The 13,466-nt window shown below is 41.3% G+C and overlaps 1 protein-coding gene across 5 annotated transcripts in view; it reads right to left on the bottom strand.

The window, feature by feature from the left end:
* SCN8A (sodium voltage-gated channel alpha subunit 8) overlaps positions 1-13,466 on the bottom strand; it is a 166,771-nt gene that overhangs the window by 92,792 nt on the left and 60,513 nt on the right. The gene's annotated exons all lie outside the window — the stretch shown is intronic.

The raw sequence follows: 13,466 nt of genomic DNA, 5'->3' as shown, positions 1-13,466 counted from the left end.
TTAGTAAGTAAGTTACAGAGAATGTGCTAAGAGCTATGGACAAAGGAGGGGAGATCTGGAGTGCTGGGGTCAGAGGCAGGTGAAGGGAGAGAGGACAGTTTTAGAAGGTGGTCAGGGTAAGCCTACTGAAAAGAGAGATTTGAGCCAAGACTTGAAGGCAGTGAGAAGAGTTCATTACACCAATATTTACCTCCCAAGTCTACTCTATTTGGCTTTCAAGAGTCTTCCTTCTAAATAATTTTTTTTTTAAAAAAAGGACACCAAATGAACTACTTATTATTTATAACTTAGATGATTGATTTATTGAATATGTGTAAGCACATTTGACGGTCCTTTATGACTGGATTACTGCATTCTATTGATTCTTATTTTGTGGTTGGCTTTATTCCATTGATAACTATGTCAGTTTAAAAAGCTAAAGCTCTAATCTGTTCTTAGAAACAATGATCAGTACCTATATGTAAACTAAAAACACCATGTGCAGTATACTGTGTATCTGTATTTACATGCAATATAATGCATATGTGCAGTCAAACTGTAATAAAACTACTAATAAAACTGAAAAAGGGAAAAAAACAGTCTTCCTTCTCAGCCCTGCCAAAAGCATTCAATGACATTTCCTAGCATGAATCTTCCTGTCTTGCCAAATTAGGGCATGGTTACAGTAATTCATACTTTGGCCTTTGCTCACACTGTTTGCTCATCCTACCCAGATTGCCTTTTCTCGTCTCACGAATTCAATTCCATCAAGATATTTCTGAGCATCTATTTTGTGCCAAGCATTGTGCTAAGCTCGTAGGATACAAGGTTGAATGAAACTGCACTTTTAGGGAAGACATCTACATGAACTAGTAATTGTGATGCAAGGTAAACACAAAGCTCAGCAGCAAAAATACGTGTGATGTACGAGAGGCAACAGGAGGGAGGGATTTTTCTCCCCTTGGGTGGGGACTGCGAGGTAGGCGAGTGAGCTGGGAGGTGTTCTCAAAGGAAGGTAACTAAATGTTTGGAAGGGATTTTAAAGGACAAGTGGCGATTAAGAGATATTAATTGGACTGATAAAGGGGGAAGGGTTGGCAAGGAAAAGGAACAGCAGACAATGTACAAAGGCACAGTAGCATGTAACTGTGGGTGTTTTCAGGGAATTGACAAGTAATTCAATGGAGGGCAGAACAGACAGGGGGAGCAGCAGGCGGTGAAGCTGCAGAGAGATGCAGGGGCCACTAGACTGAGTTCCTAAGGACACAAGGCCAGAGGCCCGAGCATCTCACTGTGCGGGTGAAAAAGCAAATGGTCAAATACTAGCCATTTTAAGCAGGTTTTTGTTTTTGTTTTGTTTTTTAATTTAAAGCAATAATGGTCATAATCATTAAAAAAAAAAAAAAAAGAATGGAAGACGAGTTCCATCTCATCACCCAAAGACGGACTTTGCTGTTTATGTGTCTTTTCTTGTGTATCTTTTCAAAACTCTTCTGTATAAATATATAAATATAGCCTTAAAAAGACTCTCTCTCAAGTGGGATTGTACTATAAATACTTTTCTGCACCTTGCATTGAAAAATGAACCCCCACAAAGAAAAGCCCAGGACCAGATGGCTTCACTGATGAATTCTACCAAATGTTTAAAGAAGAATTAATATCAATCCTTCACAAATTCTTCCAAAAAAATAGAAGGGAAGGGCATACTTCCCAACTCATTCTGTAAGGCCAGCATTGCTGTGATACAAAACCAGACAAAGACATCACAAGAACAGAAAACTATAGACTAATATCCCTTATGAATATAGATACAAAGCCTCAACAAAATACCAGCAAATTTGGCAGCATATAAAAAAGGGATCACACACCACAACCAAGCAGGATTTATCCCAGAAATGCAAAGATGGCTTAACACATGAAAATCAATCAATTTAACACAACACGTTAATAAAATAAAGGACAATAACCACATGACCGTCTCAATAGATACGCAGCAAAAAAATTGACACAATCAACACTCTTTCATAATAAAAATGCTCAACGAACTAGAAATAGAAGGGAACCTCCTTAACCTGATCAAAGGCATCTATGAAAAATCCACAGGTAACATCATATTTAATGTTAAAAGACTAAAAGCTTTCTCCCTACAATCAGGAACAAGACAATCCACAGAATGGGTGAAGATATCTGCAAATCACGAATCTAATGAGGGCTTACATTTGATATCACTTATATGTGGAACCTAAAAAATTCATGTATATATATATGAATCACTATGCTGTATACCAGAAATTAACACAACATTGTAAATCGACTATACTTCAATAAAATAAATAAATTATGAGGATTTAGCAGCCAGAATAAATACTTGCAACTCAACAGTAAAAAGTAATAATAATAATAATCCAACTTAAAAATGGGAAAGGATTTGAGCAAACATTTCTACAAAGTAGATTTACAAATAGCCAATAGGCACATGAAAAGATATTCAACATTATTAGTCATTAGGGAATTACAAATAAAACCACAATGAAATACCACTTTACATCTACGAGGATGGTAATAATTTTTTTTTAAGAAAGATCATGGAAAATAACAAATGTTGGCAAGAATATAAAGAAATTGGAACTCTCATATATTACTAGTGAGAAAGTAAAATGGTTTAGCCACTTCAGAAAACAGTTTGGCAGTTCCTCAAAACTTAAACATTGAGTTACCATGTGACCCAGAAATTCTACTCCCAGCTATATACCCAGAACTGAAAACAGGTTCACACAGAAGTGTATACACGAATGTTCATAAGAGCATTATTCAAAATACTGCAAAAGTGAAAGCAACCCAAACACCCCTTAACTGACAAACAGGTAAACAAAATGTAGTATAAATCCATATAATGGGATATTATTGTCTTAAAAAGACTGATATTCTGACACGTGCTACAACATGGATGAACTTGGGAGACACTACGCTAAGCGAAATAAGACAAACACAAAAGGACAAATATACATGATTCCACTTACATGAAGTACCTAGAGTTAACAAAGTCATAGAGATAGAAAGTAGAATAGAATTTATCAGAAGCTTCGGGTAGGAGGAATGGAGAGTTATTGTTTAATGGATATAATTTCTGTTTGGGATGATGAAAAAGTTGTGGAAATGGATGGTTGTACAACATGGTGGATGGATTTCATACCACTGAATAGTGCCCTTAAAAATGGTTAAAGTGGCAAATTTTATGTTATGTATATTTCACTGCAATAAAAAGGATATACAGTTGACCCCTGAACAACATAGGTTTGCACTTTGCAGGTCCACCTGTACTTGGACATTTTTCAGCAGTAAATACTGAATACTAGTTGATCCACAGTTGGTTGAATTTGTGGCTGCACAACCACAGATACAGAGGAACTGCAGGTACTGAGGGACCACGGGTATGTGGGAACTGCCCATACTAAGGGCTGACTGTAAGTTATACACGGATTTTCAACTGCACTGAGGGCCCATGCCCTTAGCACCTGTACTGTTCAAGGGTCAACTGTAATTTAGTACCTGAAAAATGCCCAGTATACTGTTATTGATAAATTTTTTAAAATCAGCTTTACTCCAAGCAAATAATAGAATTAAGAAGAGTAATAGCTAAAAGTGGTTCCTAATCCTATCTGAACTTCAGAATGATTTAAGGAGTTTTTTGAAAAATACATGTATCTGGGCCCAGAAAAAAAGAAAGAGAGAAATTAAGTATTGATACATGCTACAACATGGGTAAGTCTTGAAAATTTTGAAAAGAATTCAGATGCAAAAGGCCACATACTGCATGATTCCATTTATATGAAATGTTCAGAACAGGCAAATCTTGACAGAAAGTTGGTTAGTGGTTGCCCAGGGCTGGATGGACAGGGGGCTGGGGAGTCGCTGTTAATGGGCTTCTTTAGGGTGATGAAAATGTTCTGAAATTAGATAGTGCTGATGACTGCACAACCTTGTGAACAAAAAGCCAATGAACTGTACACTTTAAAACAGTGAGTTTTCTAGCTCGTGAATTATCTCTCAATGAAAACAAAATACCACAAAAATAAGAACAAACAAAAAATGAACCATATAAGAGGTACAAGACATAGAAGAAGGTCTATAGAATGATACCACAAACATCTATGTACCCACCCATTAACCCAAGAAATAATGCCTTACCAATCCTGCTCCTCTCTGCACCCCTTTCCAAACACATCCCACCTCCTTCTCACAGAGGTCAGCATTCTTTTGAATTTTGGTAATGAAGTCCCATTTTTTAATGATATATTTCCAATTACTCGGAGCTCCCCCTCTTCTGAACTCCTATTATATTCAGAGTTTGTGTCTTTCATTATTCTCCAAGCTCTTTTTTAACCCTTCCCCTCCCTTCCCCCCTACTCCTAAAACTATGTTTCAAGCTCTTAAGAGAGCAGGAACCAATCTCACACTTCCTCCCACAGGTCCCATATAATGCTCAACCCAAGCGGTCCCAATAAATTTTTGCTGGCAGAGTTTTTAAAAGCTCCTGACCTCTCAACTTCTGTTCTTTCCTCTCCTAATCTGGCAGAGTCATGCCATTCTCTCCACAATAGAAAAGCAGAGCTGGTACTGAGCCACAGACACCGTGGAAGCGTGCAGTGCCCTGCCCCCAGTGTGTGGGACTGTGGTGTGACACTACTCCTCCTGCACGAGGAGGCACTGGCTCTGGTGGGGCGCGCTGCAGGGAAAGCCCAGTCCTGACGGCAAGAGGAAGTAGGAGACCTGGGGTTAGGCTGAGCGGGGTCCAGGGCCAAGCTATGGCTCTTCCATAGTTTGGCTTCTCAAAGAAACAAAGAGCCCAGGACTTTCCTGAAAGCCCCTCTCTGAAGTACTTGTACGCCTCTGCGTTTCTATAGCAACTCCCTCCAGGAAAATGCTAAGCCTTTTAAATAACTTCCTCATTCAACCGCATATTCCCATGAAATATGTGTGAAGGAGGGATCATTATCCTCTACGCATTTCACAAAAGCTCAGGAGAGGGACACCACCTATCAAAGGGCAGGCAGCAAGGAGCAGCATATTCTGCCAAGTTTAGAGCCTCTTTACAGCTTCTGCTGTGCCAGATTGAGAGGCAACTCAGTGGCAAGACGGCAGAGAATGAACCTGGTGTGGGGGATGGATTCTCTGGTGAATGAGAAATTTGAGCCCCTGGGGCTCACTCCATAAAAGCGTAAACAACAATGGATGAAGCACTGGCCCATGTCCCAGGATCTAAAACCATCAGGCTGAGTCTTTACAGAGTCACCTACCTGCCCTTAGAAGAAGACAGGCAATAGGATGTTTTAAAGTAACACGCTCTGCACCTCCCAAGTTTCTCTTTTAGTTTGGTCATGATGGAAAAAATAGGTCTAGAGGAACCACTGACGGATCTCCTACCTCAGAGTCAGTGCCTGCACAGGACCTGGCGTGGAGCAGGTGCTCAGTAAATGTCTGTGAACAAATGCTCGTGTGTCTGAGATGAGAGTAAAGGAGAAGAGGAAAAAGAAACGGAAGACGTCAGGAAACTGAAACTGTTCGACCTTGGCTGAAGAAAAACTAGGAGGTAGCTAAGATTCTGAATTAGTACAGTGATGAGTTGGCAAGAAGGAGATCAATGGTCTTGAGGAAAACCAGGTCTCTTCAGTGAATTTAAAAACCATGGTTTCGTAGGTACAAAGGGTTTCTTAAGGGCATTTTGTATGTGAAGGAGAAGTCTCATAATTAATTTGGATACTGAATACTATATACACAATAGTTTATCATCACTCCTTTCCAAATGTTTATATCCTATATCTTCATCAAGTATAAAACCAGGAAACCCTTCTTCTATTCCAAGAGAAATAAACACAGAGTTTACACTAAACCTCCTGAAATGAAGGTGAATTCTCCATACTCAAGGAACAAGTTGTACTACAAAAAAATGTACTTTTATTGTTAAAATAACCAGATTTATATATGCTTCAGTTTATATGTGGTTTTTCATAACTTCGTCTTCTGCATAAAGCAAGATGGGGTTTGGACCAACACCAGTTCTCAGAGCGCAGGAATTCCCACTAACACTGGGGCCTGCAGTGCCTCTCTGAGAGGTGGAACAGTATACAACAGGGGCCAGGAAGCAGCTTCTGCAAAGGGTCAGACAGCAAAGGCCACAGGCCCCGTGCGCCATGCAGATCCTGCCGCAACAGCTAGACCTGCCACTGGGGTGCAAACCAACCACAGACAACGCGGAAACGAGGAAGAGCGGATGGGCTCCAACAGAACCTGATTTACGGGCAAGGAAGTTTAAATTTCATACAACTTTCACACATCACAAAATAGTATTATTCTTTTGACTTTCCCAATCATTTAAAAATATTAAAACCCTTCTTAACTCCTGGGCTGCACAAAAACAAATGGCAGAGCGGACTTGGGCCATGCGTTGAGCTGGCTGATCCCTGATACACACTAATACCAGTTCTCACCTAAGTCAGGCAGGCTGCTTAAGAATGATCTGATTAGCTTTTTTTTCTTTTTTTTTTTTTAATGCAGATTCACAAGTCCCATTCCAGAGGTTCTGATTAAACAAGCTGCAGAGGAATCTGTGTTCACCAGGATTTGGGGTCTGCCATATCACCTGAAGGAGCACAGGTAGGTTCTCCTTCACCTGCCTCTCCCTGGCTGTGTGGCCTGGGGGAGCCCCTGCAGCTCTCTGGATCTCATTTTCCTTCCTCTATGCCATGGGAGAGCAGGCTGCCTGATGGGCAGCTCTGACGTCTGAGTCTGCGATTTAGAAAATACACAGAAGCATCAAGGTTAAGTGCAACAAAGTCCAAACCACACTTTTGAGGAGAGCCCACCGTTATTCATTCTTTCACAGTGTATCTTGGTAGAACGCTCCTGAATGTTATTTTGCTCCTTCAGGTGAAACTCTGTCAAGTCCAGGGTCAACAGTGCTTGATACCATCCTGACCACTACACTCTACATGTAGGTGGCTGGGGACAGCATGGGGCAGTCCCACAGGCTGCCTCTCCCTGCCCTATATCCCCTACTTTTACCCCCTGTTCTTGGCAGAAGCAGACTAGGGGAAAGAGAATGGACAGCAATGATTGGTGATGGGCTGACTTTTTAAAAATACATACAAAAGCATTTTAAAGCCACGCGCTTGGCTGATTAAATTTCAGTAATCATTGTGAAACTGCTGGTAAAAATCCAGAAAAGGAGACTGTCCCTTGGTCAACACTGTGCTCCAACACCAGACCCTTTAAAGCCCAGGAGGAGTGAGAAGGACAGCAAGCTTTGGATTCTTACAAGAATATTACTTGAGCAACAATCACTTGGTGCCCATGAAGTCCAATAATATTTTACCTAATCTGTCTTAAATTAGATCTTTGTGAAGTAAATGAGTTAAAAGGGAAATTGAAATTGAATCGTGGTTTACTGCCCAAGGGAAAATATCCGTTTATAACAACAGCCAGTGAATGCTTGTGCGCACAAGGCCCATGAGTAGCGTGGAACAGCTCTTAACGAGTTATGGCAGCGAGTATTAATAAACGTGGTCATGCCGGCATAAAATGAGCCTGCTGAAAAGCACAGGCTTTTCATTTCTAATTATCAGTGTGTGGCTTGGAGCACATGATGGAGGAGCTTTGCCATGGCTAACTCAGGGCAAGAGGTGTTCTCTTCGGGGTCTACGATAAGCAGAACGGACCCTGTGCAAGGCCAGGTATGAGCACATTCATATTCATACCAAACAAACACCAGCACACGGCAAGCATAACACAACAGGTGCACACAGTCACCAAAGCACTGCGTGCAGCCAGCTCATCAGCATTTCCCCACCCTCACTCCAGGACTGGATTAATTTTTTAAATCATACAAAATGTATAAATTAAAATAAAGGGTGTATAAATATGAAAGGACGGTATAAAGAAGAGTACACGGTGCAGGGGTGGAGTATATCGCAGAACAGAGAGCTTCTTAGAGAAAGGTTTATTATCCAGCCCCTGGTTCGCTGTGGGACACAAGGCCCAGGAGAGCAGTCTCTACTCAGCCAAGTTCTCCCCCTCCTGAGAAGTCATCATTTCAACTAGGGCAAAGGTCAACTGTATGCATCTGATGACCTTCCAGCTGTAATGAACACCTAGTGGCTCAGAGACCGAGCTAACCTACAAGGGGGCAGCTGGGAACCAAGATCCTTTGGCTCTACCTGGCTCTGTTACTGATGCTGACTTATGACCATCTCCCAGGTTTGGACCTGAGATCTTAACTGTTTTGACCTCTAGAACTGCCTGACCCTCTCATATTTAGCTGACTTCACTAGCCTTAAATTCGTGCTTATTAAACCTAACATATATATATACACACAAACACACACACACACACACACACACACACACGTTATTCTCCCAGACCTGTGTACCTCTTCTGAACAACTGGCCAGTGTGACTTATAATAGTTGTTAGCTCTTTCCTGCCTAACTATAAATTCTTAATTCTGGTACCTTCTGCCAGGGGCAAATCCTCTCTGCCTATTGGTTTCAGAGTGTGCACATACACAGAGAAGTACTCTTCAACCCAACAATAATAAATATAGCTGATCTGAAAAACAGCTATGACAGTGACAACAGCGGTAGCCAGCTGTCCACTAATTAACAGCGATTTGACATTCGCTTCCGAATGTACAGCAGGCACACGATATAAGCTAAGCAATGGAGCAGGCAGCAAATAAATGTCCTTTCAAAATTTCCCTGTTTTAATAAAGAAAAGCAATGCTGAATCTAAACAGAGTCTACCTCAGACTAGGAAGCTGTTCAGAAATAAACGACCTGCGCTGTCAAAATGGCTACGCCACGTTTAAGGGATCCTGATGCCTTTCTTCATGCTAATCCGCTCGGTGGGTCCCTCAAGTAAAATTGCAATTATAGTCCCCATGTGTCCCAGGAAAGGCTCCAGCAAAGGCACAACCGGCCCAAATCTCCAGAATCCCTGTGTCCTGGTACCCAGCTTAGAAATACTGAACTAAAAAGCAGGACGTCAGGATATAGGCAATTTTTTTTCCCTTTTGGCTTATGCTTCTGTTTGAACTATATGAATATACAGAGCCCTCATCTTCCAAGTCTCTATTCCACCACACTGAGGATTCAGCAAGAGAGACCTCTAAATCCCGTTTTTATTTTTCATTCCTTTTATTCATTGATAATTGTATCTATGAGTCTATTTGAAGGAATAATAACATTTAGTATGTACTAAACATTTACTACGTGGCAGGCACTCTGCTGAGGCACCTGTATTGTAGCAGGTTGTCTCACAGCAACCCCTTGACGACGTAGGAATATGTTATAGATGATGAAATTACGACAGAAAGGTTAAGTAACTTGTCCGAGACCAAAAAGTTATTTAGTGGTAAAATTTAGAACTGAACCAAGGCAGTCTAACTCGAGCCTAAACTCTTAATCATCATATCATGCTGCATTTTTAAAAAAGCTTCAGAACTACTTAGCAAATCCATCTCCTCACCTTACAGACAAGAAACCAAGCACAGAACGCCCTGCCCAAGCTAAGACCCCAGAGCTGGGGAGCGGGAATAGGAAAGTTATTGGTTTCCAGTCCTGAACTCTTTTCGGCACACCATGCCACCTGATCCAACCCTCAGATCAATAAAGAGACCTCTTTTACTTAATACCTTTAACTCTGGCAAAAAGAAAAGCCCTTGCACCTGCCACAGAGCTCACAGCAGCCATGGATGGTATTTTCCCAAGTTAAGCTGGGTGAGGATAACGCTAGCACCACGTCTGTCTGTGGCTTTGCTGTTTTCCATGCTTCTGCATACACGTTCTCATTTGGTTTGCCCTTGTAACCCCATGGCCTCCAACCCACATTTCAAGCAGGTCTGACTCCCCCTTCCTGCCCACTTCCTGGTCACAGGAAGCCATACCTGGCAGGACAGCAGCTGCTTCAGTGCTGAGCCAGCAGGATGCTGCCCACCCCCAGGCAGGGCGGCTCTGAACCTCCTACATGGCCCCTCCTCCTCACTGTCCTTCAGTATGAGTTTGCCTTTGATCTCCTTCCCCTCTTGGGGTACCCAGCCTGCAGCTGCTCTAGGGTAAAGCACAAGGCAGGTTTATTCTGTAAAGTGTATTAATGCCTCTGTTCACTGCATTCATATTCTACAATCTGTTCTCACTCTCCTCTTTCTTACACAGCAGCAGAGTAGAGTGGTTTACAGGCTTTGAGGCCACAAAGACCTGGATTTAAGACCCAGCTCCAATGCTTATTAGCTGCCATGATTCTAGGCAACTAACCTAGGTTGCTAAGGCTGTTTTCTTATTGATCAAATAGGGGTAATGACTGACAGTACCTATTTTATCATAAAGTTATGAGGATTGAATGAAAATTCACAGAAAGTCCTTACTATAGTGCCTGGCACAGAATAAGCACTCAAACAATGTGATTAAGATGATGTCATGGCCATGACACAGACCACTGCTGCTCCTTCTGCTCCTTGGCCTCACACATGGGGTGGCAGCAGGAGACTCTAAGGGCTAATATTCACGTTACTTAGTATTCACACACTTGGCACGAGCCAGTGGGACACTTGTGCATAAGCTAGACCAAGAGTCCAAAGTCACTAGGAGGCACCTCCACAGCTGCCCTGGCTCAAAATAGGCCCCAGAGGTTATTCAGACCTAAGAACTTTGGAAGTAGGAGGAAATAAAAACCGCTTAGTGTGCACACGGTGGGATCCACCCTGCCTCTCCAGCTTTATCTCCTGTCCTACCAAACCACACCCCATGCTCCAGTCACAGAGAAATTAGTGGTTTTAAACAATTCAACTTTTTTCTTGTCTCTCTGCCTTTGCATGTACTGTTCTTTAAACCCAAACTACTCTTTCTTCTCTTCTCTGACAGGTGAAATGCTTTTTTTTTATTGAAGTATAGTCAGTTATAATGTGTCAGTCTCTGGTGTATAGTAAAATATTTCAGTCATAAATATACATACATATATTTATTTGTTTTCATATTCTTTTCATGAAATGCTTTTTAATCATACTTTTATACTTTAAGGTACAGCTCAAATGTCACCTACTCTCTGAAGATGGCCCCATTCAACTCTCTCAAACAGAATTACCCTTCCTTCCTGTGTGCCCCCACAACACTTCATACTTACTTCTGTCAGAGCAGTTAACGTAGCACTGTCATTTTGTTTACATATCAGTATCTCTCATTGAACCCTGACATCCTTAAAGACAGGAGTATATCTTCCAACTACCATGACTTTTTTAGCTTAACAAGCAGAATATGTCACATGATGCCCTTGTGGTACAAGGTAGACAGTTCGTATGTGTTTGCTGAATGTACGAATGAATCTTACTCATGAGGAAATGATGCGGCTAAAATCAACTAATAACCATAACCAACTTTCTGCTAGGTGTCTAATCGACCCTTTTCCACTCTTTAGCTCATCCACCCATAAAAATTCATTAATTTTAGTTTGAAAAGTCTTCTCATCTTTTCTGTCTTAGATACCATGCTGAAGATACAGTATGAAACAAACAAACAAAAACATACTGAATTCACAGTGAGGTAGTGCAAAATGATAGAAACTGTTTTAAAATGATAGTAGAAAACAAAAACAAAAAATCATCCTGCAATATACTTTCTTACAGAGACAGCATGGTACGGTAGAAAGCCCACAAGTATTAAATTCACACATCCTGGGACCTGAAACCTGGCTCTACCACACACTAGGTGAGGGAACTTGAGCAGTAAATTAACATTTCTGAGCCATAATTTTTTCTTACTTGTAAAAATGTGCAACATTCTAACATTCTAGTGACAGTTCCCTAATATTGGTGATGCTCAAGGACTGCAGAAAATTGGGGAGTCAATAATGATATCTAGAATTTGGGTGGTATCATGAATTAAAACAGCAGATGAAATAAGATAAGTAGGTTTGAAGGGAGAAAATGAATTGCATGTATAGAGTTACCTGCGAGAAATCCAGATAGAGATGCCTGGCAAGACACTGAATATTTAAGGAACGTGCTAGGCCGGAGAAACAGAGTCAAGAGTCCTGAGAGCACGGATGAGCTCAGCCAGGCAAAGTGTGCCAAATGAGAGGGACACGGGCCAAGGGCTGAACCTGCAGGAATGTCAACATTTAAGGGGAAGGTGGAGGAAGTGAAGGAGAAAGAGAAGGAATAGTCTGAGATGTAAGGAGAATTAGGCCAAGGAAGTAAAGAGCTGCAAGAATCAGCGAGTAATTAATGGTACCAAATACATCAGAGGTTCAGTGAAATAAGAACTGAAAAAAAGTCTCCATTAAATTTGGCAATTTGAGGTCATGGAGGATCTTACGTTGAGAATGTCAGCAGAGAGGTGAGGATGCAGAGTCAGGCTGCAAGGATGGAGGAGTGGCTAGGAGATGTGTAGGTGGTGATGGTGAGTAAAGTTTCAACAGCATGAGAAGAGAGATACTAGCTGGGGATATGGGGTCAAGTATGGGTTCATTAAGATGGGAGAGGCTTTGAGCATGTTTATAGGCTGAGGGGAAGGAACTACTGTGAAAGGGAAAGTTTGAAGTACAGAAAAGAGGGGGGATAACTGAGAGCGAAGTTCTAGAGAAGGCGGGGAGGCATGGATGGGCTGAGGCACAGGGAGAGGGATTGACCTCGAACAGTAGATGGGGTGCCTTCTCCTCTGAAATTGGGAGAAGCTTTTATTCAAACTTCATTCCATAGGCCAAACTTTGTAGACTCAACAAAGTGTCTGGAATAGGAGTGCCTCTTCAGAGCAGGTATCAACAATTCTGCTAGAATCAGAGTTGACAGAAATTGTCATATAATGGGGAAATCCTAATCTTGAATTGTGTCAAACAGAGTTATATGTAAAGAATTTACAATGCATGTGACTTTGGAAACAATTAGTAGAAGGCACATCCCTCTGTATACTTGACTGAGAAAGGATTTAAAATATGGTTAATTGCACTGAGAAGATCACCAAAATCACTGTAATCATGAGACATCCTCTGACATTTAAATGGTCATTAAATGACCCAATCAACAGGTTAATTCTTATACGAATAAAAAGATTTCATAGCCCACATCCTGTAGAAACCAACAGAGACTAACTCCTAAAATTAACAATCAGTGGAATTTTATGGGTCAGGTGATTAGTTAATAATACACATCCTAGAATTCAAGTAAAAGTTGTCTCTTACACACTATGTGTCGCAGAACTTTGGAACTGCAACTTAGAACTTGTACAAGGACTAGAGAAGACCTGAGGCTCTTTTCCCAAGAAAATGCTATATTTAGCTACAGGTAGCTCATACTAATGCTAAAATGTACTGAACTCCTGCCTGTGTGAAAATCTAAGACTGGCAAACTCAATGGTGTGACAATACGGGCTTTTAAACAACTCAGAATACCTGTAGTATGGGTCCTTTTAAAGATTATAATTTAGTACCTGCTAAAAGCCTAT

Source organism: Camelus ferus, chromosome 12 (assembly GCF_009834535.1).
Source record: "Camelus ferus isolate YT-003-E chromosome 12, BCGSAC_Cfer_1.0, whole genome shotgun sequence".
NCBI lineage: Eukaryota > Metazoa > Chordata > Mammalia > Artiodactyla > Camelidae > Camelus > Camelus ferus.
Note: the sequence above shows the minus strand (reverse complement) of the source record. Positions and strands in the feature narration are given on the sequence as shown.